Source organism: Oryctolagus cuniculus, chromosome 12 (genome assembly GCF_964237555.1).
Source record: "Oryctolagus cuniculus chromosome 12, mOryCun1.1, whole genome shotgun sequence".
In the NCBI taxonomy this organism is placed as follows: Eukaryota; Metazoa; Chordata; class Mammalia; order Lagomorpha; family Leporidae; genus Oryctolagus; species Oryctolagus cuniculus.
This window is the reverse complement of record NC_091443.1, coordinates 80,713,093-80,737,220: the sequence shown is the minus strand read 5'-3', so window position 1 is coordinate 80,737,220 and position 24,128 is coordinate 80,713,093. Positions and strand designations below refer to the sequence as shown.

Here is a 24,128-nt window from a genome sequence, read left to right as displayed (position 1 = left end):
GCCACCATTTATCAAAACCTTAATTATTTTAAATGAATCCTGGCCAAAAAAAAAAAAAAAGGGCTAGGAAATACCAAAAATGTTTGGCCTGACAATGGAAATGGAAAATGTGAACAGCTAAATTTATTGAAATGCTATCCCCTAAAATGAAGTTTTTTTTATGTATTTTTACAAATATTTTGTTGAGACCCAAACAGGGTTGGGCCTGGGGACTTCAATAAGACTACCTTAGGCTCCTTAAATGACATGAGGAATAATGCGTCAATCCCGTGATAGATCCAGCAGGAGCCTCACTTCATCTGTGCGTGTGCAGGACTGGGCAGCTATAATCCCAAGGATTCAGGGCCCAATGTAAAGACTCCAGATGAAACAGAATACCTAGCACGGAAAGGCAACGCTGCTCCGAAGGAAATGATGAAGCGATGAGAGCTTTTCACACCTGAAGAAATCCAGGCATGGGCCCTTCACCCCTTTCCGGCGGGGGAAGGACTGAACCCAGAAAGCTTTAGTGCTCAAATTGAAAGTTTCTCTGCTTAAAAGTCATATAAAATTGTCAATTTACACAAAGAAGGCAATCTTTTTTTTTTCACTATTTCTAATATAGATGTTCCATAAAATGCAGGAAATTTTTAATTTAAAATTGTTGATCATTAGTATTTGGTTATACTTTAAAAAAAATACCAGTATGTTGATAATACCCCAAGGGCAGGGGATATTGAATCTTAGCTGACACAGGGGATAAGAATCAATCACTACTTAAATCTACCTTAACTTCAGAAAGCATTCAAAGTGTATGATGGCTTTGGTATTCCAATAATCTCTGACTTAAAATCCACCCCTTGACTTCTGTGACTGTAATTCATTCAAATCTTATTTGTATTTTGTTTTATTTTCAAATTTTATTTGTTCATTTACAGAGAGAGAGAGAGAGAAACTCCCATCCACTGCTTTTCTCCTCAAATGCCCACCATAGCAGGGGCTGGATCCACCTGAAGCCAGGAGCCCACAACTCCATGTGGGTCTCCCACATGGGTAGCAGGGAATAAAATACTGGAGCCATCACCTGCTGCCTCCCAAGATGTGCATTGGCAGGAAAACTGGAACTGGGACACAAACCCAGGCACTCCAAAAATCATGATTATGAAACTTCTCTCTTTAGCATAGACTTAGGCAAGGTTGATCCTGCCCAGACCTGCTGTTTATAGGGCTTTACAGGGCCTTGCCTTCACTCTTGTCCAGAAACACCCCCTGGACACTGGGCTTGTTTAAGCATCACTTCAGGAACCGGGCTTCCTGGAATTCTCTGCTTCAAATGACTCTGCTTGTAGATATAATCCCAGGCTCAGAATGGCCAAAGGGCAGCTGGATGCTGAAGACATGGACAGAATTGTGCTGTGTGGACTGCCACATCACAAATGTGCACTCAAAGAGCCTTGTGCATTGGGGGATAGAGAGTGAACCTCCAGCCAGCAGCCGCTTCTCCCTGTACCACCTTGTTCCAGTAGAGAACTCCACGAGCTTGAGAGCTGTAAATTCCAGCCTGACCATCCACATTGTTATGAAGTTAGATTTGTCCAGGGGGGAGGACAGAACATATTTTATCTGGCAGTGTGTTGGTTTGATTTATAACTGTGAACTATTTAGACACATGGTGTGTGGGCCCTGCAAATGGGAGGGGCGGAACTGGCTTTCAAAGCAGTGGGGGTGAGGCTGAGGGTGACATCCCCATTCTTCTCACCCTGGGGCTCTCCCTGTTCTCCATCAAAGGGCTGCTGTGGATTGGATGGATTGCAAAGAATGCTGGTTCTCTACAGGGCTCTCCCCACCAGAAAGAATGGTTTCCATTTGCAGAGTATGGCTACAGCATTCGTCCAGACTCCCTGTGTCAGCTGAAGGCAGCTGGCTATGTGTTTCAGCTTGTTTTCCTTGTGTGCTGGGCAAGTGTGCCAAGCCAAAGTTCAGCAGAGCCAGAGCTAGGCAAACCCTCCCAACCCTTGCTATACAGTATAATCGACATTTCTGTATGAAGCCAGTACATGCCTTTTCTGTAAGGCACAAAACTATGCTTGCAAGCTATGGCCTCAGGAATGGCAGAGCAATGGTGTTAGATATGAAATTACATTATAGAGGCCGGCGCTGTGGCATAGCAGGTAAAGCTGCCGCCTGCAGGTCCAGCATCCCATGTGGGCGCCGGGTCGAGTCCCAGCAGCTCCACTTCTGATCCAGCTCTCTGCTGTGGCCTGGGAAACCAATGGAAGACAGTCCAAGTCCTTGGGCTCCTTCACCTGCGTGGGAGACCTGGAGGAAGCTCCTGGCTCCTGGCTTCAGATTGACACAGCTCCGGCTGTTGCAGCCAGTTGGGGAATGAACCAGCGGATGGAAGACCTCTCTCTCTCTCTCTCTCTCTCTCTCTCTCTGATTTTCAAATAAATAAATAAATATTTAAAAATTAAATTATCACACTTTACCCAAGTGGTAGCAGCTTTGGCCTTATGCCTGAATAGGAAGCTTAGCCACTGACTATCCATGTAACTTATTCATGTTAACTAAGTTACTTAGCCCTCTTTGAATTTCTGTTTCCATCTCAAAATGGGAAACAGGAGAGGAAATGGAAAGGAGAATAAAGAAAAAAATGAGCATGGTAAACACTCAAAGTGTAGACTCATCTTTAGGCTCCATCACCCCATCTCTGAAGCTTATCTTCATACATAATGTTTGCCCCTCTGGCTAATAGCCAATGCTATGGGCCCATGTACCCCATTGTTCTCCCTCAAACTTGCCTCTGTAAGATTGGCAGTATTCCATGCCTAGGGCAGTTGACAACATGAGAGTGCTCAGTCCAGCCCAACAGCAAGCAACTTGATTCCAGTTGTTCATCAATTTCCTGCAAAAACAAACACAACAAAACCTCAGCCTTCAATATCTAGATGAAACCACACTTTCAAAGAAAAGTGCTCTTTTGGGACCCACTATCCATGAGAGAGTGAACACAAATGTGGACGAAGCTGAGAACTTCCTTCAAAATTCACAAGCCAACAAAAAGAGAAGATGGGTGTAAAAGTGCCCAGTAGTTCAGGGTGAAAGACCACACAGACTCCAGAACCAGACGGGCTGGGCAGTGTCACTGCACTGGATTCTGTCACTCAGCATGGTGCAATGCTTGGATATGGTTTGACTTGGTCGAAGATTTGTGTGTGAGAAGATGGGTCCCCAGGGTGGTGGGCTTTCAGCAGAGGTGGCGTTCAATGGGAGATCCTTAGATCATGGAGAGTATGCCCTTTGAAGGGATTGTGAGATCCCAGGCCCTTTGGCTTTCTGTCTGGCAATGTGATCTCGCCCTCTCACACACACCCCATCATCTGCCATGAGGCCTGCAGAGCTAAGTTAATGCCAGCATCATGCCCTTGACTTCCAGATCTGTGAGCTAAATAAACCTCTTTTCCTTTTAAAGTTACCCAGTCCCATGTATCTTATTATAGTAATGGGAAACAGACAGATAGAAGGAAACTTCAAAAAGTTCATTGGAAAATGCAATCAAAAGATAATTTTATTTTGGTGCCAAAAATTTTTGAAATCCCCTCATAGTTCTTCATAATATGTATTTTTCATGACAGTTTTGAAGACCTCTAACATGCATGGCTTTCAAATTTTTTTTTCACCAAAATGCATGCATCTTTTAATTCCATCTTTTTAAAAAAGGTTTATTCTATTTGAAAGGCAGACTTATTCAAAGAGAGGGAGAGAGAGAGAGAGAGAGGGAGAGAGAGGGAGAGAGAGAGAGGGAGAGAGATCTTCTACCTGCTGATTCACTCCCCAAATGGCCACAATGACCAAGGCTGGGTCAGGCCAAAGCCAGAACCCAGGGGCTTCTTCTGGGTCTCCCACATGGGTGCAGGGCCCAAGGACTTAGGCCGTTGTCCATAACTTTACCAAGCACATTAGCAGAGAGCTGCATCAGAAGTGGAGAAGTCAGGACTCAAACCTGTGAGCATATGGGATGCTGGCTTTGTAGGTGGTGGCTCAACCCACTACGCCACAGGATTGGCCCCTAATTTCATGTTTAAATGAATTTTTAGAAGTACCCCCATAAACTTAGTATGTGAATTTGGACAATTTCATGTCTCTGGATATTAATTTCACCCTCTGTAAAATGTGACAAAATCCAATTATATTGAAATGACCTAATATAAATCCATAGCGCAGTTTCTGGAAGTTAGTGAGTATTTTGAGGATAGCTGCTTTTATTATAACAATGTTAATGCTACTGATAACTAAAATTACACGGTGAATGGCAATAGTATGAACAAAATGTCACCTAATTGTGCAAGCTTAGTTGTATCTAGGGAAGGCAAAGGGAGGATGTGAGTGATCTGGGCCTTGAAGGGTGAGAACTTTGCCAAGTGGCAGAGAGACAGAAAATGGCACTGCAGGCAAGGGGGGCTCCGTGATGCAGCGCTGTGAGCTACTGTTGGATCCGTGCTCTCTGACTGTAGGAGAAGAGGCTGGAGAGGCCGATTGAGGACACAGCAGCCAGTAGGGCCACACTGAGAGGAGAGGATTCTAAGCTACCTGTACCGCTGTGCTGGCAGCTGTCTTGTAGAACAGAGGCCCCAGCTGTGCGGACTGAAGAGAAGGCCGAGCTTGCGCATGCTAAGCACAGACACTGGAGAAGATTTTGGGAAGTATTTTGTCATTCTAATCAATAGTAATGTCGCCTGTTGTCTCACAAAGCCATAACCCTTGAAAAAACAGTCTTTGGAGGCTCAGCTGGCTACAGAGTACCTGAAGCCAAGAAATTCAATTGTTAATCCTGATTCAAAGGACCCACTCATTTGTAAGAGAATAAATCTCTATGTGGCAAGTGTGTTGGGTGTAATGGTTAAGACTTTCCTTGGAAGACTTGGGGTAGCCACATGCCACATCAGAGCACCCAAGTTGTAGTCTCAACTCTGAACCCAATTCCAGCTGCCTGCTAATGTACATCCTGGGAGACAGCAGGTGATGGCTCAGGTAAATGTGTCCCTGTCACCCACATGGGCAACCTAGATTGAGTTCAGGGTTCCTGGCTTCAGCCCAGCCAAGCTCTGGTTGTTGCAGGCATTTGAGGGTAACACAATGGATGGTTAAATAGAGGTGTCTGTCACTTTTCTCTCTCTGTCTCTCCACCTTTCAAATAAATACAATGTGTAAAGGAAAAATTTTTAGAAGTCAAAGTAATTACTAAATGCTTAACATCAAAATAAATTTTTAAGCTCTCAATGGCTATCAAGACTTCTCAGCATATGTAAGCTTAAATATGTAATGTGCAAGAGCTTTTCAATAAATAAATGAAGAATTTTTCCTAAAAGGTCTTTGGTTGGGGGGGAGTTACATTTTTTTTCTTTTTCTTCTTTTTTTCCTATTTTGCAGCTGCAGCAGAAAAGTTTCTAAAAAAATAAAAAAAGAAAGAAAGAAAAGAAAAAGACACTGTGGCCAGCCAACTTCCTTTCCAAACATTTGGTCCTGAGTAGCTCCTGCAAAGAATAGTCAAGTGTAATAGACGTGGAGGAATGTGGCAATCCATTTGCTTTATTTCTGCAAAATTATTGCAGATTGCAGGTCTGGGGGAGGGGATGCGTGGGAGAAATTGGCTGCTCTGTTTCCTTTGGTGCAGGAATGAGTCTCCAGGGCATTCTACCTTTCTCTGCTGAGCAGTCCACCCAGGACCCTCCTTTTGCCCTGGAGCCTGCTGCTTGGAAGAAACACTCACGGCGTATTTCTGCCCTCGTGTGACAACAGCAGTCATGTATCATGGGCAGCAGGCCAGCAGCTCTTCACCTAGAACAAAAACAGGCCAGCCAGAGGTGGTCCTGCAATCACCGTTTTTTTTTTTTTTTTTTTTTTTTTTTTTTTTTTTTTTTTGGACAGGCAGAGTGGACAGTGAGAGAGAGAGACAGAGAGAGAAAGGTCTTCCTTTGCCGTTGGTTCACCCTCCAATGGCCGCCGCTGCAGCTGGCGCACCGCGCTGATCCGATGGCAGGAGCCAGGATCCAGGTGCTTTTCCTGGTCTCCCATGGGGTGCAGGGCCCAAGCACCTGGGCCATCCTCCACTGCACTCCCTGGCCATAGCAGAGAGCTGGCCTGGAAGAGGGGCAACCGGGACAGAATCCGGCGCCCTGACCGGGACTAGAACCCAGTGTGCCGGCACCGCAAGGTGGAGGATTAGCCTGTTGAGCCACGGCGCCGGCCAATCACCGTTATTTTTTAATCATTTTTTATGAGTGATTCAGAAATTAACCAGTAATGTGCTGAGAAAACATTGTACAAGCTACAAATAAAACGTGCAATGAAAGAACATGGATGACATAATATATACTGACGTAGAAGGATGTCCAAGACAGAATCTGAGACAAGGAAAGTACCAAAAAACAGGTATAGCATGATCCTGATTTTATGATTCATTGGAGAAACAAGGTGTCAATAAGTTTGGTTAGGCAGGGAAAGATGTCTGGAATGATAAATAGTATGTTATAGACCAACTTCTTAATTGTGTTTATTCTAGGAAAGAAGAAGGGAGAGGAAGAAAAGAGAGCGGCTGCTCTTTTTTTTATTCTTTTAATAATTAAAAAAGGAAAAACACAGAGGGCTGGTGTTGCAGCATAATGTGTTAAGCCACTGCCTACAACACTGTCATCCCATGTGGGCAGCAGTATGTGTCCCAGCTGCTGTGCTTCCAATCCAACACCCTGCTAATGGCTTGGGAAAGCAGTGGAGGATGACCCAAGTACTTGGGCCCCTGTACACACATGGGCGACCCGAATGAAATGCGTGGCTCCTGGCTTCAGCCTAGCACAACCCCAGCCATTGCAGTAATCTTAGATGAACCATTGGATGGAAGATCTCTCTCTCTCTCTCTCTCTCTCTCTAATCCTGCCTTTCAGGTGATAGATAAATCTTCTTAAAAAATAAAAAGGAAAAATTCAAGGTGTAAAAATTAATAAATTTCATGATATTTTCATCTAATTTGGGGAGAATCTCTATTTAGTATCTTTAAGCTTATATAAGTTTTCATGGTATCACCCTCCTTAGCCAATAGTCGTATCATTCCACATATTTAATTAGAGCACTTGCCTTGTAATTGCCTTTTGTGCCCAGAACACAAGAAAGAGATTTGAGCTATTTCAGATTGTATTTCTCAGGTCCTTTCATGCTTTGCCAAGTTTGCTTTTCTGAGGCAATGATTTTTCAGTTGGCATTTTTAGTGGATCAACCTGCTCCTAGGGCCTGATGCTTCAAGATCTCTGCAGGCTTACAAAGTCATGCCTGGGTGGGTGGGGGTGCAGATGGTTGGCACAGCAGTTAACATGCCACTTGGGTACCTCCATCCTATATTACAGTGCCTGGTGCAAGTCTCAGCTCTGCTCTCCGTTCTAACTTCCCGGTCTTTCGCACCCTGGAAGGCAGTGGTGATGGGGACTTCTCCCACCAGTGTGGGATCCTGGCTCCCAGCTTTAACTTGGTCCAGCTCTAGCTGTTCAAGTATCTGGGGAGTGAATGGAAGATGGAAGATTTCTATCTTTCTCTGCTTTTCAAATGAATAAATGAACAATTACTGTTTTTCCTTGTGTACTAGACAACTCGTAGTTAGGCGTGGGGTCTGGGCTGGCGTAGTTTTAGTTAGTCCCTTTCAAAATCTCTAGAACCAATCATGAAGTGGTTCACAGATCTGGTATCACTCAAATCTGTACCACCCAGGCATGCGAATAGTAATCTTGAGATATTTTGGTTCTTTCTTTGCAGCCAGTTCTCACTAGTTGCAAGAAGAAAAAACAAAAAAGAAATTGTCCTAATCAGATGCAGCTATTTTGTAACAAATTACCATAAATTGGGTGGCTGAAACAACAAACATTTGTTGCTTACAGTTTGGGAGCCTGAGAAGTTCAGGATCAAGATGCCAACAGACTCCTGACTGAGGAGGAGTCACTTTTGCAGATGGCCACTTTCTTGCTAATTTGTACATAGGGGGTGGAGGTGGGAGGGGGTAGGGAGAAGGAGAGAGAGAGAGAGAACATCTCTCTCATGCAGCCTCTTATAAGGGTAGAAATCTCATTCCTGAGAGCCCCACCCTGAAGACTGAATGACTCCTAAACCTGAGGTATTTCCTGCAAAGAAAGAGGTTATTTAGCTCACAGTTTTGGAGGATGAAAGTCTAAGCAGCATAGCTCAGGCCCTCCCAAAGGCCCTGTGGCAGATCGTGTGCCAACCAGGAAGAAAGAGAGATATCAGAGAGTAACGCTTCAGAGGGCAGGGCCTTCAGTGACTTAAGACCCTCCCACTAGACCCCACCTCTTAAAAGTTCCCACCCCCCAACATCACCCTAGTAAAGAACAAGCTTCCAATACCTGCACCCCCTTGGAGACAAAGCACATGTAAAGCACTCGCATGTTGATTAAGACTTCGGCATAGGAATATTAAGGGCACACAAACATTCACCACCTAGCAGACATTCATTGGAATGGTACAAGAGGAATAAAAATGAGCTGCCAGGCTTTGAACAGGAAAGAAAAAAGTGGAAGTGCACTGAGGATCTAGGTGCTAAATCACAAGGACTAATTCTTCAGGCATGAACTGGCTCCACCATTTGTCACCTTGTGTCAGTCCTGCTGGGATGGAGACCCTGAGCAGGCCAGCTGAGAGTACATGTGCACCCCATGGCTAAAGGAAGACCAAGGTGCTGTCCACAGATGGGAAAGAGGTGGGTTTGGGGCAGACAGACATAAGAAATGTCTCCCAAAGGGGCACAGTTTGTCAGTGACAGGTGTATCCCCAGTGAGGGGAAGAAGGAATCCCCCAAAGACTCATCACCCCTTCGGATACTAGTGTTCTCACCATCTGGAGCGTCGGCTTCTTCAGATAGGGCAGCCTTTAGAATTTAATGCCATGGTAAGGGTGTCTCCAGATATAATGACTTGTCTTCCCTTTGGTTAGCAATGATTTTATACCAGAGTTTCTCAGTCTCAGCGCTGTTGACACTGGGAGCTGCATACTGTGTTTTTTTGAGGAGCTGTCCTATGTACTGTTGGATATCTCGTTGCATCCTTGGGCTCTACCCATCAGCTGCTGGTAGCATTCCCATCCTTACACTGGTCTTTACAATAAACATATCTCCAGGCATTGTCAAGTGCCCCCTTAGGGAACAAAGTTGCCCCTTGTTGAAAACTGCTATTTAACACCAAGATAAGTGGTTCTGTCACACATTGCCAGCCTTGAGGACAAGGAGGTCACACAAAATGCAGAAAGGGCTACCCTGAATTTGTTCTGTCATCTCTTTCTGTGTGATCCTCATTCCTGGGCAATGCATGCCCTTTCCAAGCCTGGAAGATCTGTCTGCTACCGCTCCAGGCCATCTGACCACAAAAACAATCCACCTCCATTGAGATGACAGGCACCTCCACTATCAGAATTCCTGGGTTGTCCTTGAACAGAAGAGAAAGGAAATGACATAATGTAATCAGGGGCTTCAAAGAAACAAGGGTATTGAGACATGTACAGCATCTTTAGAGTCAGAATCTGTTGTGAGAAGTGTTTTTAAAGCCCTGCATCAAGCCTTGTTGCCTTCGTTTGAAGTCATGGATGAAATATGTAAAAGTCTCCTCCTCAAAGCCAAGGTAAAATATTTTCTTCTGTCAAAAGAATAAATCCTTTTTATGTTGAAAAGTATCTGGCACTTGGGGTTTAACAAACGTTTTGAGTTTATAGGGCAGAACCAAACAAAGCATTGGATGGCTGTCCATTGCCTTTGTTTATACCTAGCCATTGTCAAGGAATATTTGCAACAAGGTGTGAACTAGAAAACCCTGTCTACCTCCTCCTTGGTATGGTCTTTTTGATGCATTAAATAACTACAGATGTGACTTGCTTTTGCCTAGGGCTGGGAGTTAGATCAGGGTCAGGCTAAATCTCATCTCACTAGCTTGCACCCAGCTTTCCAGAATGTAACATTTCCCCTGTGGGTGCCCTAGACCCTTTCCATGGGCTCCCTTCCAAAGGTTTGATAAGACTAGTTGAGGGTAGAGCTTAATCCTCTAATTCCCCTGAAAGGATGTTTTCAGTTAGATTTTGTTTTACCCTCACTACATCATTTCCATATGGTCTGCAATAGACAAAAGGAATTTGTTTAAGATGGACAACATTTAAGACTCACTTGCGTAATGTGTGGCTCGCTAATATAATTGCCAGGCAGTGGGGCATTAGCCTTGCTGTTGGGGGAGGGCAGTGTGGAGCATTGCAAGGACTTTGGGTATAGCTTAGAAGTTGATTGACAGCCTTAAGCTTCCAAAGTAAATTTCTAAAACCCAAGTAATTTTTTCGCAGACATGTGAAACTTCAGAATTCCAATGGGAAAAGAAAGCTTTACTTTTAAAATAAACTCTTAAGTTTGAAAACAAAACCAGACAAGCAGTGTAGAAAGAACTGCTCTAAATTGAATTTCAAAGTGTGTCTTTTGGTCAGGGGCCTCCTCTGTACTCTCAGCCACAGCCCTAATTCTGGTCCTCATTTGTGCTGCTCTGATGACCTCATGGTTGGTCCCTCCCCGCCTATCAGTGTTGCTTTCTGTGATCCACTTTCTAAGTTGCTGCCAGTGTCTTCTCTATAAAAACCACTGTGGATCATGGCATCCTTCCACTCAACACCTCCGCTCTCACCACTGCACACGGTATACATTTTTTTATTTGTACAGAAAACAAAGCTCAAACTCCTAGCCACAGCATGCAAGGAACTCGAGAATCCAGTCCAAGTTATTTCTCCAGGTTTTTCCGTTTTTTTGTTTTTTTTTTGTTTTATTTTGTTTTGCCTAAAGTTCATGATAAACAAGATTAAGCATTCCAGGTACTGGGGACACACAGGGAAACTAATCCCTGCCCTGGAGCATGGGAAGGGAGAATTGTATGTAAGGATGCTCCCACTCAATGCCCAGGGTGGGATATACAGCTTCAGTGAACACCTGGTACTGACCATGAACATCCACCTTCCTTGGTCAGTTGAAACACACATGCTGAGAATCAAGTAAAAACAAGGCAAGGTCTGAATGAGATTTGCAGGTGGGCACAATCCCTCATCTCTGCAGTCAAATCCAGGGCAAAAAGTTAACTGATTGACAGACTTCTGGTAAAGAAACTCCTGAACTACACAAAACAATTTAATCAACCATATAGGATTTCTCAAGTTTAGATATCAATATAGATTTTATGGAGAAGACAATAAAGATTGCACTCTTTCAAACAACAATATCCTCTTCATCTACCTCAAATTGAATTATGATTATACATCTTGTGATTTGATTAAATTTATTTGGTAAGCACCAACAAAAGACTGGATAAGAAATTATGGAATACGTACTCTATACCATACTACACAGCGGTAAAAAAAAATGATACCCGGTCATTTGCAACAAAATAGAGGAATCTGGAAAACATGCTGAGTGAAATAAGCCAGTCCCAAAGGGACAAATATCATATGTTCTCCCTGATCTGTGACAACTAACTGAGCACCTAAAAGGAACTCTGTAGAAGTGAAACTGACACTATGAGAAGCAATGACTTGATCAGCCCTTGTCCTGACTGTTGAGGAACAACTTACCATTTTATTCTTTTTAGTTTTTTCTTTTTCTACTTAATACCATTGGTTGAACTCTTTAATTAACACACAGTTATTCTTAGGTGTTTAAAGTTAACTGAAAACTGATCCCTGTTAAATATAAGAGTGAGAATAAAAGAGGGAGGAGATGTACAGTTTGGCACATGCACACTCGGACTTACCCCTAATGGTAGAGCTAAAAACAGCCATGGCACTCCAAATCCCATTAAGTTGGCATGTATTAATGCCATCTTACTAGTCAAAATGATCAGTTTAAGTTCATAATTGATCATAAAGATAGGATTAAGAGTCAAAGGGATTACATAAATAAGACCAGGGTCCACTAATAATAATTGATAGAATTAAAAAGGAGAGAATGATCCAACACGGGAAGTGGGATACACAGTAGACTCATAGAATGGCAAATTCCCTAAACAGCACTCTGGCCTCAGAATCAGCCCTTAAGGCATTTGAATCTGCCCATGAGAGTTTCTCAGGCATGGAAAGCCAAGACACTCTGGCCAAAAAAAAAAAAAAATGACCTAAATGAAAGATCTCTATGAGTGAGATCCCAGTGGAAAGAAGGGGCCATCAAAGAAGGAGGTACCTTTCTCTGAAGGGAGGAGAGAACTTCCACTTTGAATATGGCCTTGTCTAAATAACGTCAGAGTTTGTGAATTCAAGAGGCTTCCATAGCCCTGGCAGCTCATGACAAGAGCCTAGGGTGATTACTGACGTCATAAATAAGAGTTCAATTGCTAAATCAACAACAGGAGTCACGGTCCACTTACTCCTCACGTAGGATCTCTGTCCTTAATGTGTTGTATGTGATAATTAATGGCAAAAATAGTCTTCAAGCAGTACTTTATACTTTGTGTAGTCTGTGTGGGTGCACTCTGTTGAAATCTTTACTTAGTGTATACTAAGTTGATCTTCTGTATATAATGATAATTAAAAATGAATCTTTTTTTTTTATGACATTTGGAGGACTTTCTCCCCTCATTCCAATTCTTTTTTTTTTTTTGAACTTTTATTTAATGAATATAAATTTCCAAAGTACAGCTTATGGATTACAATGGCTTCCCCCCCCCATAACTTCCCTCCCATCCACAACCCTCCCCTTTCATGCTCCCTCTCCCCTTCCATTCACATCAAGATTCATTTTCAATTCTCTTTATATACAGAAGATCAGTTTAGCATATATTAAGTAAAGATTTCAACAGTTTGCACCCACATAGAAACACAAAGTGAAAAATACTGTATGAGTACTAGTTATAGCATTAAATCACAATGTACAGCACATTAAGGACAGAGATCCTACATGAGGAGTAAGTGCACAGTGACTCCTGTTGTTGACTTAACAAATCGACACTCTTGTTTATGGCATCAGTAATCACCCTAGGCTCTTGTCATGAGTTGCCAAGGCCATGGAAGCCTTTTGAGTTCACCGACTCTGATCTTATTTAGACAAGGTCATAGTCAAAGTGGAAGTTCTCTCCTCCCTTCAGAGAAAGGTACCTCCTTCTTTGATGACCTGTTCTTTTCACTGGGATCTCACACACAGAGATCTTTCATTTAGGTCATTTTTTTTTTTTTGGCCAGAGTGTCTTGGCTTTCCATGCCTGAAATACTCTCATGGGCTTTTCAGCTGGATCCGCATGCCTTAAGGGCTGATTCTGAGGCCAGAGTGCTGTTTAGGACATCCGCCATTCTATGAGTCTGTTGTGTATCTCGCTTCCCATGTTGGATTGTTCTCTCCCTTTTTTATTCTATCAGTTAGTATTTGCAGACACTAATCTTGTTTATGTGATCCCTTTGACTCTTAGTCCTATCATTATGATCAATTGTGAATAGAAATTGATCACTGGGACTAGTGAGATGGCATTGGTACATGCCACCTTGATGGGATTGAATTGGAATCCCCTGGTATTTTTCTAACTCTACCGTTTGGGGCAAGTCAGCTTGAGCATGTCCCGAATTGCACATCTCTTCCCTCTCTTATTCCCACTCTTATATTTAACAGAGATCACTTTTCAGTTAAGCTTCAACACTTAAGAATAACTGTGTATTGATTACAGAATTCAACCAAAAGTATTAAGTAGAACAAACAAAAAAATACTAAGAGGGATAACGTTTTAAGTTGTTCATCAACAGTCAGGGCAAGGGCTGATCAAGTCACTGTTTCTCATAGTGTTCATTTCACTTTAACAGGTTTCCTTTTTGGTGCTCAGTTAGTTGTCACCGATCAGGGAGAACATATGATATTTGTCCCTTTGGGACTGGCTTATTTCACTCAGCATAATGTTTTCCAGATTCCTAACAGGGATCACTTTTCAGTTAAAATTTAAACACCTAAGAATAATTGTGTATTAATTACAGAGTTCAACCAATAGTACTAGAATAAAAAAATATTAAAATGGATAATGTATTACATTGTACATCAACAGTCAGGACAAGAGCTGATCAAGTCACTGTTTCTCATAGTGTCCACTTCACTTCAACAGGTTTCCCCTTTGGTGCTCAGTTAGTTGTCGCTGATCAGGGAGAACATATGATATTTGTCCCTTTGGGACTGGCTTAATTCACTCAGCATAATGTTTTCCAGATTCCTCCATCTTGTTGCAAATGACTGGGTTTCATTGTTTTTGACTGCTGTATAGTATTCTATAGAGTACATGTCCCATGATTTCTTTATCCAGTCTACTGTTGATGGGCATTTGGGTTGGTTCCAGGTCTTAGCTATTGTGAATTGAGCTGCAATAAACATTAATGTGCAGACAGCTTGTTTGTCTGCCAATTTCATTTCCTTTGGGTAAATTCCAAGGAGTGGTATGGCTGGGTTGAATGGTAGGGTTATATTCAGGTTTCTGAGGAATCTCCAGACTGACTTCCATAGTGGCTTAACCAGTTTGCATTCCCACCAACAGTGGGTTAGTGTCCCTTATTAAAAATGAATCTTAATGAAGAATGGGATGGGAGAGGGAGTAGAAGATGGGATGGTTTGTGGGTGGGAGGGTGGTTATGGGGGAAAAACCGCTATAATCCAAAAGCTGTACTTTCAAAAATTTTTTTATTAGATAAAAGTTTTCTTTAAAAAATTTTTTAAATTTATTTGATAAAGTGTGAGTTTTATTGGAAAAGGAATGCACTAAACATTCTTTAGATAAAGGTTCTTTATCCGATAAATGTTGCCCTAAAGTGGAGTGGGAAGGATGAAAAGCCCAATAGTTTTTGTTGAATTTGATGACCTGCATTTTGTTGAAGATGCTTATCTCTTTTTTTAAATGCAGAACATTAAGATAATAGGTGTTTCTTCTGCCCTTTAGACTCCTTCTACCTTAGTTGAGTGTATTTGAGCTGAAGGTTCAGCATTTAAGGTACACCTGCAGTCAATTCTTTTGAAGTGGGCAATGCTATGGTTTGATGCTGTTTGTCCCCAGAGGTTCCTGTGTTTGAAAGTTTGTCCCTTGTATGGAGGTGTTGAAAATGGTGAGCCTTTAAGAGGTAGAACCTAGTGACAGATCACTGAAGTTGCTGCCCTTGGATACAACTAAGGTAGCTCTCACAGAACCCTTTAACTATTGAGAGAGTAAGTTGTTACAGGAGCGAGCCTGACCCCTGACTCATTCTCTGGGTTCCTGGTTTGTAATGTAGTCACTCACTCTGGCACATGCTCCTGTTATTGTGGTACTACCCCATGGTCTCCTATCATGAGTACTTTACTAGAGGCAAGCCGATGCCAGTACCATGCCTTTGAACCTCCAGAACCGTGAGCCAAATAAACCTCTCTACTGCCTCCAGTCTTCCGTTATAGTAATGAAAAACAGGCAAAGTGAGACAACAATTATAATTCTCTATGTCTGGATTTTCACTTCTTATCTTTAATAATGTTCTTGACCTTAGCATTATATGGACAATAATAAGGTTCATCTCCATATCACTATATATATTTTGGAGAATTAGAAAGGTTCCCAAATCTGAGGGAGATGAGTTAGTATTACTGATTAAAGGCATGTAGTGTAAAAACAGGTTAGATTCAAACTTTGGCTTTGCTATTATGTGTGTCTCTCACCTATTTGCACCTCAGTTTAACTTGGCTGGTAAAAATGTGTTTATTAACATCTGCCTCAGAAAGTCATTCTGTAGATTATATCAGAAGATGACCTATAAAGAGAACTAAGTTAGAAATGATGTAAATCATGCAAATGGTACAGAAGTCTTCAACATGCTATCGCTGATTTCCATCAGCATTGTCATTTATCTAGGTCTCCACACTCCTTCAACATTCCTTATCACTCTGCCAACCTAACGCAAGGCTACTTACTCATTATCCTGTGGAATCATGAGATGTCTTGAGTACTTATGTAATAGGCACGCATGTCCCACTTCCTGTGGGGAGGTTGGGTTGTATAAAGGGGGCAGACTGGGAAAATATGAACACCCAAAAATCTGTTTAAAAAAAAAAAAGTCCATGGAATAGAAGTGGGAGGATCCTATTTCTTGGGACCATGAGATCTATAGCCATCCACAAATGGGTGTGGTGGCACAGTAGATTAAGACACAGCTTGAGACACCCACATCCCATACCAGAGTGCCAATTCAAGTCCCCACTACTTTGCTTCCAATCCAGCTTCCTGTTAATGCATCCTGGACAGCAGGAGATGATGGCTCAGTGCTTGGCCCTTTCACTCATGTTGGAGACCGAGGTGGAATTCTGGGCTCCTTGGCATCACCCTAGCTCAGCCCTGGCTGTTGTAGGCATTTGAGGAGTGAACTAGCAGATGAAAGATTCTCTCTCTCTCTCTCTCTCTCTCTCCCTCCCTCATAGATGAAAGTAAATAAGCTTTATTTTTTAAAGACACACAGCCATTGCTCAGTTCTGAAAACAAGAAACCTTGGGAGCCGGCGCCGTGGCTCAATAGGCTAATCCTCCACCTTGCGGCGCCGGCACACCGGGTTCTAGTCCCGGTTGGGGTGCCGGATTCTGTCCCGGTTGCCCCTCTTCCAGGCCAGCTCTCTGCTATGGCCAGGGAGTGCAGTGGAGGATGGCCCAGGTGCTTGGGCCCTGCACCCCATGGGAGACCAGGAAAAGCACCTGGATCCTGGCTCCTGCCTTCGGATCAGCACGGTGCGCCGGCTGCAGCGGCGGCCATTGGAGGGTGAACCAACGGCAAAGGAAGACCTTTCTCTCTCTGTCTCTCTCTCACTGTCCACTCTGCCTGTCAAAAATTAAAAAAAAAAAAAAAAAAAAAAAAAACAAGAAACCTTGGGAAATAAGTGAAAGAATTCACATTGAAGCAAGGGAAGCAAGGAAAGAGGAAGGAGTTTTTAAAATAAGAATGAGAATGAGCATTTGGGGGCCGGCACTGTGGCGCAGTGGGTTAAAGCCCTAGCCTGCACCACTGGCATCCCATATGGGCACTGGCTCGAGTCCTTGCTGCTCCTCTTCCAATCCAGCTCTCTGCTATGGCCTGGCCTGGGAAAGCAGTTGAAAACGGCCCAAGTCCTTGGGCCCCTGCACCCACATGGGAGATGTGGAAGAAGCTCCTGGTTCCTGGCTTCACAGTGCAGCTCTGGCCATTGCAGACATTTCGGAAATGAACCAGCAGATGGAAGACCTCTCTCTCTCTCTCCCTCTCTCTCTCTGGCTCTACCTTTCTCTGTAACTCTTTCAAATAAATAAAATAACTCTTAAAAAAAATAAGAATGAGTATTTAGAGGAAGACAAGATAATGCCAAAGGGGACCTCTGGGAGCTTCTATTGACCACTGCCTAACCAGAAATATCTCATATTTCTGTAAGTATTTTTCATCTCGCAATAGAAACATTGTATAGCCACCATAAGAGTGATCTATGACAAAACTGAGTGGTGTGATAATGTTACTTTCCAAGTGTTCCCATACTTTAAGTTTATTTTTACATTTTGGATTAACATATAACACTTGCACATTTTAAAGGATACAGTGCAACCTTTAAATATACATGCACAGCTTAAACCTACTATATTAGGCAACCCGCCTTTCCATTTCCTTACCTTTCCTTTGTATTTGGAGGCTGCCAGTTGCTCTGCTCCAGTTCTTTATAATTCATCATTGTGAGCCATAACTTCTATGCCAGGAACCCCTTCAGCAGTGTGATGAGGCCCAGAGATTCTGTATGAAAATAATAATATTCTTAAATATTTAAAATATGTAATATGAAAAAATCAATTATATTAAAGCACACCCATTAGAATTTTCTTTAAATCTGAAAAAATACAAATCTTAGCATAATTTATGCATCCTTAACACATGAAAAACAGAGGCACCTCAGATAATTACCATAATCTCCAAGAACTAGTGAGCATAAATGTTACTTAGAAATATTTACAAGGGGACTGGCATTGTGGTGTAGCGGGTAAAGCCACCAACTGCAGTGTCAGCATCCTATTTAGCTGCCAATTGGAGTGCTAGCTGCTCCACTTCTGATCCAGCTTCCCGCTAATGTGCCTGGGAAAGCAGTGGAGGATGGCCCAAATGCTTGGGCTCCTGCACCCATGCAGGAGACCTGGAAGAAGCTCCTGGCTCCTGGCTTCTGCCTGGCCCAGCCCCAGCCATTGTGGCCATTTGGCCCTCTCTCTCTCTGTAACTCTGCCTTTGAAATAAATAAAATAAATCTTTAGTATTTTGCCAAGAAGGTAGATTAGGGAGTGACATGATACACTAGACTAGTGAAAGAAAAGGGTGTAGGAAGTGCACTTTCAGGGCAGAATTGGAGAGAAAACCACACTGGAAACCCTACAGGAGCAGGAGGAACCCCGTGGGCCTGTATGGAAGTACAGCCGTACAGAAAGAACACGGGCACAGCCCATGATGGCAGTGGCTGGGAGGCGGAGTGGCGGCAGCTTTGAAATGGAGGTGAGACCCGACTGGAGCAACCCATGGCGATATAACCAGAGGGAGAGCACAGCGTGAGTCCGGACTGGACCTTGGGGACTAGCGGTTGCCCAGGACCCAGTGGGAGTAGAAGGGGCATGTTTGTCTTTCTCCAGCTTCCCCACAACAGCTCCTGCTGCCTGGCAGAGAAAGGGCAGGCACCATTTGGTATGGGCAGCAACTGTGCACACACAGTAACCGGCTGAGACAGGACGCCACCTTTACAGCAGTACTGGTGGCAGTGGTGGAGCAACATTCGGCCAGTGGCTCCTGTGTACCCGTGTGACCCAGTGATCCCAGCAGAGGAAACAATCCCCAGTCCCCACTGACTTCCAGCCTAGCTAGGAGGTGGCTGGGCAACCATGTAGGATGGTCAGGCATCTGCAGCCTCCCAGGATCAAGCCTAGACAGAGCTGTCTTGGGGAACATCAGCCTGTCTGTCTACTGGGCATGCTGGCAGGGCAAACAGAAACCTCAGCACTCAATGACTGTGGGAGCCTCGTGTGCTGAGACCGGGGGTCTCAGTGGTTATGTGAGCAGGTGCAGGGAGTAGCTGGGTCTCTGGGTGATCACCGTGAGTGGCTCCACATGCTCACTGTGCTCACAGTTAGGACTGCAGAGATCATCTGTGCAGTTTTTACAGTGGCACGGAACACACTGGGGGCTCGCACCCAGAGAACTGAGATCAACCATGCCCGATGTCAGTGTTACCCTGGATACTCACCCCACCCTGGAGCACTGACCAGAGCTCCCTGGCCACACCCACCACACACCTCTCAAAATTCACTGAGGGGCCAGCATTGAGGCATAGTGGGTGAAGCTGCCGCATGCAGTGCTGGCATCCCATATGGGCCCCGGTTTGTGTCCCAGCTACTCCACTTCCAATCCACCTTTCTGCTATGACCTGGAAAGCAGTGTAAGATGGCCCAGGACTTTGGGCCCCTGCACCCAAAAGGGAGACCTGGAAAAAGCTCCTGTCTCCTGGCTTTGGATCAGCGCAGCACCGGCTGTTGCAGCCAATTGGAGAGTGAACCAGCAGATGGAAGACTTCTCTCTCTCTCTTTCTCTCTTCCTTTCCTTCTCTCTTTGTGTAACTCTGACTTTCAAATAAATAAATAAATCTTTAAAAAATAAAGAAGAAATTCACTAAAAGTGCAGACATCCTGCTAAGCCACAGAGGCATAGCTCAAAGATAAAAGCCATCAGAGGACAAAAACAAAGAAACAAAAAAATCAACCCCACAAACACCTAAAAACACACGCAGAAATTTAAAAAACAAGAATAATGATAATACCATGACCCTCCCAAAGGAATACAACAACATTTCAATATTAGAATGTGAAGATGAAGAGACTGAGGAAATTCCAGAAAGGGAATTCAAAAAATTAACCATAGGACTACTCAAAAGCAATCAGAAGCAAATCCACAAACTAAAGAAAACCATGATATGAATGACAATTTCTCCCATGAAATTGAATTTTAAAGAGAAATCAAAAGGAAATATTAGAAATGAAGAATTCAATAGATCAAATGAAAAATGCAGTGGAAAGCCGTAACAGCAGACTTGGCGAGGCAGAAGAAAGAATATTGGAACTAGAAGACATCTCTGGAAATCTTACAGTCAAACCAAATAAATAAACAAATAACAACAAGCAAATAGAACACATGAAAACAGTGTTGGAGATATATGGGATACAATCAAATGACCCAACATATGGATTTTAGGAGTTCCTGAAGGTGTAGAAAGAGAGAATGGACTAGAAGGTCTATTTAGTGAAATAATTACAAAAAAATTCCCCAATTTGGAGAAAGAAAGCAATGTCCAAATAAGAAAAGACCTGCACCATGACACATTGTGGTCAAACTTTCCACAGTAAAACATAGAGAAAACATTCTAAAATGTGCATGAGAAAAATGCCAGATTACATTCAAAAGATCTCCAATTGGACTTACAGCTGACTTCTCATCAGAAACCCTACAAGCTAGAAGGGAATGGGGAGATGCAGTCCAAGTCTTGAAAGAAAAAATTGTTAAAGCAGAACACTGTATCCTGCAAACCTCCCTTTTATAGGTGAAGGTGAAATAAAACTTTCCACAACAAAAGGAAATTGAAAGAAGCAGTTGCCACTCTCCCAGTCTTAACAAAGATGCTTAAGGATGTGCTACACACAAAAATATAGCCATAATCGTGGAAGATTGTGAAATCAGAAAACACCCCAGCAAAAGTACAAAAGAAATTCAAAGCAAACAATAGGAATTATTTATGGAAAAAAGGGAGGGCCAAGTCGTTACTTATCAAAAGTCACCTTGAATGTAAATGGCCTCAACTTTCTAGTTAAAAGACTGGCTGAATGGATTAAAAAACAAGACCCATCTATTTGCTGCCTACAAGAAACACATCTCACCAACAAAGATACACACAGACTCACAGTGAAAAGATGGAAAAAGATATTCCTTGCTAATGGAAAGCGAAAAAGGGCAGGTGCTGCCATCCTAATATCAGACAAAACAGACTTTAACATAAAAGCTGTTAAAAGAGACAAAGAAGAGTGCTTTATAATGATTAAGGGATCAATTCAACAGGAAGATGTGACTATAATAAATGTATACATACCCAATTACAGGGCACCTGGCTATGTAAAGAAATGATAATGGATCTAAGGGGAGACATAGACTCCAATACAATAGTAATGGGCCAGTGTTGTGGGGAGAGGCAGGGAGAAGTGCTGTGACATTGTGGGTAAGGCTGCAACCTGCAGTGCCGGCATCCCAAATGGGTGCCGGTTTGAGTCCCAGCTGCCCACTTCCAATTTAACTCTCTGCTGTGGCCTGGGAAAGCAGTGGAAGATGGCCCAAGTCCTTGGGCCCCTGCACCCACGTGGGAGACCCAGAAGAAACTCTTGGCTCCTGGCTTCCAATCAGCACAGCTCCAGCCATTGTGGCCATCTGGGGAGTGAACCAGGGAAGACCTCTCTCTCTGCCTTTCCTTCTTTCTCTGTGTAACTCTGACTTTCAAATAAATAAATAAATCTTTAAAAAATAGTAATGGAGGGCTTGAACACTTACTTTCATCAATGGACAGATCAGTTAAACAGAAAATCAACAAAGAAATAACAGAGTTAATTGATACTATGGACCAAATGGACTTGACCGATATTGGAGGCCTCACAATCCCTGATTTCAAGACATATTACCAGGCAGTTATAATCAGAACAGCCTGGTACTGGCACAAAATCAGACTTATAGACCAATGGAACAAAATAGAAACTCCAGAAATCAAACCATGCAACATATCTTGGACAAAGGAGCTAAAATCAATCCCTGGACCAAGGACATCTCTTTACCAAATGGTGCTGGGGAACCTGGATCTCCATGTGCCAAAGTTTGTAGACCCCTATTTTACACCTTACACAAAAATTCACTCAAAATGGATTAAAGACCTCAATCTATGACCTGATACCATCAAATAACTACAGAACAGTGGGGAAACTCTGCAAGACATTTGGCATAGGCAGACTTCTTGGAAAAGACCTCAGAAGCACAGGCAATCAAAGCCAAAATTGACAAATGAGATTTTATCAAGCTGAGGACATTCTGCAATGCAAAAGCAACACCCGGCGGGGCCGGCTTCGTGGCTCACTTGGTTAATCCTCTACCTGCAGTGCCAGCATCCTATATGGGTGCCAGGTTCTGGTCCTGGTTGCTCCTCTTCCAGTCCAGCTCTCTGCTGTGGCCCGGGAGGGCAGTGGAGGATGGCCCAAGTGCTTGGGCCCTGCACCTGTGTGGAAGACCAGGAGGAAGCACCTGACTCCTAGCTTCGGATTGCCATAGCTCCAGCAGCAGCGGCCATTTGGGGGGTGAACTAACAGGAGGAAGACCTTTCTCTCTGTCTTTCTCTCTCACTGTCTAACTCTGTCAAATAAAAAAAAATAAAGTATGAAGTTCTCCTAATGCAAATGAACTCAGTACTGAATGATTTAAAAAAAAACACTCAGCAAAGTGAAGAGGCAACTGACAGAATGGGAGAACATTTTTGAAACTATGTAACTGATAAAAGGTTAACATCCAGAATTTATAAAATGCTCAAGAAATTCAACAACAAAACAAACAATCCAGTTAAGAAATGGGCAAAAGACTTGAACAGACATTCTTCAAGAAGGGAAATTCAAATGGCCAACAGACACTTGAGAAAATGCTCAGGACTGCTAGCCATCAGGGAAATGCAAATCAAAACCACAGTGAAGTTTCACCTCACTCCAGTTAGAATGGTTCACATACAGAAATCAACAAATGACAAATGCTGGTGAGGATGTGGGGGAAAAGGTACCCATGGCCACTGCTGGTGTGAATGTAAACTGATACTGTGGAAGACAGTATGGAGATAGCTCAGAAATCTGAATACAGACCTAACATATGATCCAGCCATCCAAGTCCTGGAAATTTACCCAAACAAAAGAAATCAGCATATGAAACTGTTTATCTGTACCCCCATGTTCACTGCAGCAAAATTCATAATAGCAAAGTAATGGAATCAACCCATATGCCCATCAACTGTGGTATATATACACTATGGAGTACTACTTAACTGTAAAAAAAAATGAAATCCTATCTTTTGCAACAAATGGATGCAACCAGAAACCATTATACTTAAATAAGCCAGTCCTGGGGGCCGGCGCCGTGGCTCACTTGGTTAATCCTCCACCTGTGGCACCGGCATCCCATATGGGTGCCAGTTCTAGTCCCAACTGCCCCTCTTCCAGTCCAGCTCTCTGCTGTGGCCTGGGAAGGCAGTGGAGGATGGCCCAAGTGCTTGGGCCCTGCACCTGCATGGGAGACCAGGAAGAAGCACCGCGCTCTTGGCTTTGGATCAGAGCAGCACCAGCCGTGGCGGCCATTTTGGGGGGTGAACCAACAGAAGGAAGACCTTTCTCTCTGTCTTTCTCTCTCACTGTCTATAACTCTGTCAAATAAAAAAAATTTTTAAAAAAAGCCAGTCCCAGAAGACAGCTATCACATGTTTTCCTTGATCCAAGGTAACTAATAGAGTACCTGAAATATAATGTATTGGACTGAAATAGACATTGTGAGATTCAAGGATTGTTACAGCCCTTGTGTCTTCCACTGAAGAACAGTGTTTTGTTTTGTTTTTTCTTTTCTTGTTTCTTCATAGTATTTGTTGAAATCTTTTACTTAGTGTAGGGTTAACTATATGATTATTAAGTAAAGAGAACATAAATCTCTTTGTAAATATAAATATAAAAGAGAAGGAACGTGAGAGGGAGGAGGAAAAAGTGTTGGAGCATCGGTGGGACGGAAGGGGGGGAATGTCACTATGTTCCTAAATCTTTATATATGAAATTTGAATAACTTAAATAAAATTAATATATATAAATAAATAAAAAAGAAAGTTGATCTTGCCAAAAAATGAAATAAAATAAATCTTTAAAAAATGTACACTGGAACCATCTATAAGAGTATCAGTGATTTTGATGGTGAAAAAGCCATTTTTACTATTCCTATTGCTGTGACTGGTTACCCAGATTCATACAAATCCAAAGTGATTATTTGTAGGATAGGTTAATGCAAATAATGATGGAT

At 42.9% G+C, this 24,128-nt stretch overlaps 1 long non-coding RNA gene across 1 annotated transcript in view; it reads right to left on the bottom strand.

The window, feature by feature from the left end:
- Positions 1–577: 577 nt before the first annotated feature.
- LOC127483686 (uncharacterized) overlaps positions 578–24,128 on the bottom strand; it is a 68,454-nt gene continuing 44,903 nt past the window's right edge. Inside the window, exons 2-3 of the long non-coding RNA XR_011380921.1 lie at positions 17,651–17,768; positions 578–2,884 (exon numbers count right to left, since the gene is read on the bottom strand). This is a non-coding gene — a long non-coding RNA (uncharacterized lncRNA). The remainder of the gene's footprint in view (positions 2,885–17,650; positions 17,769–24,128) is intronic.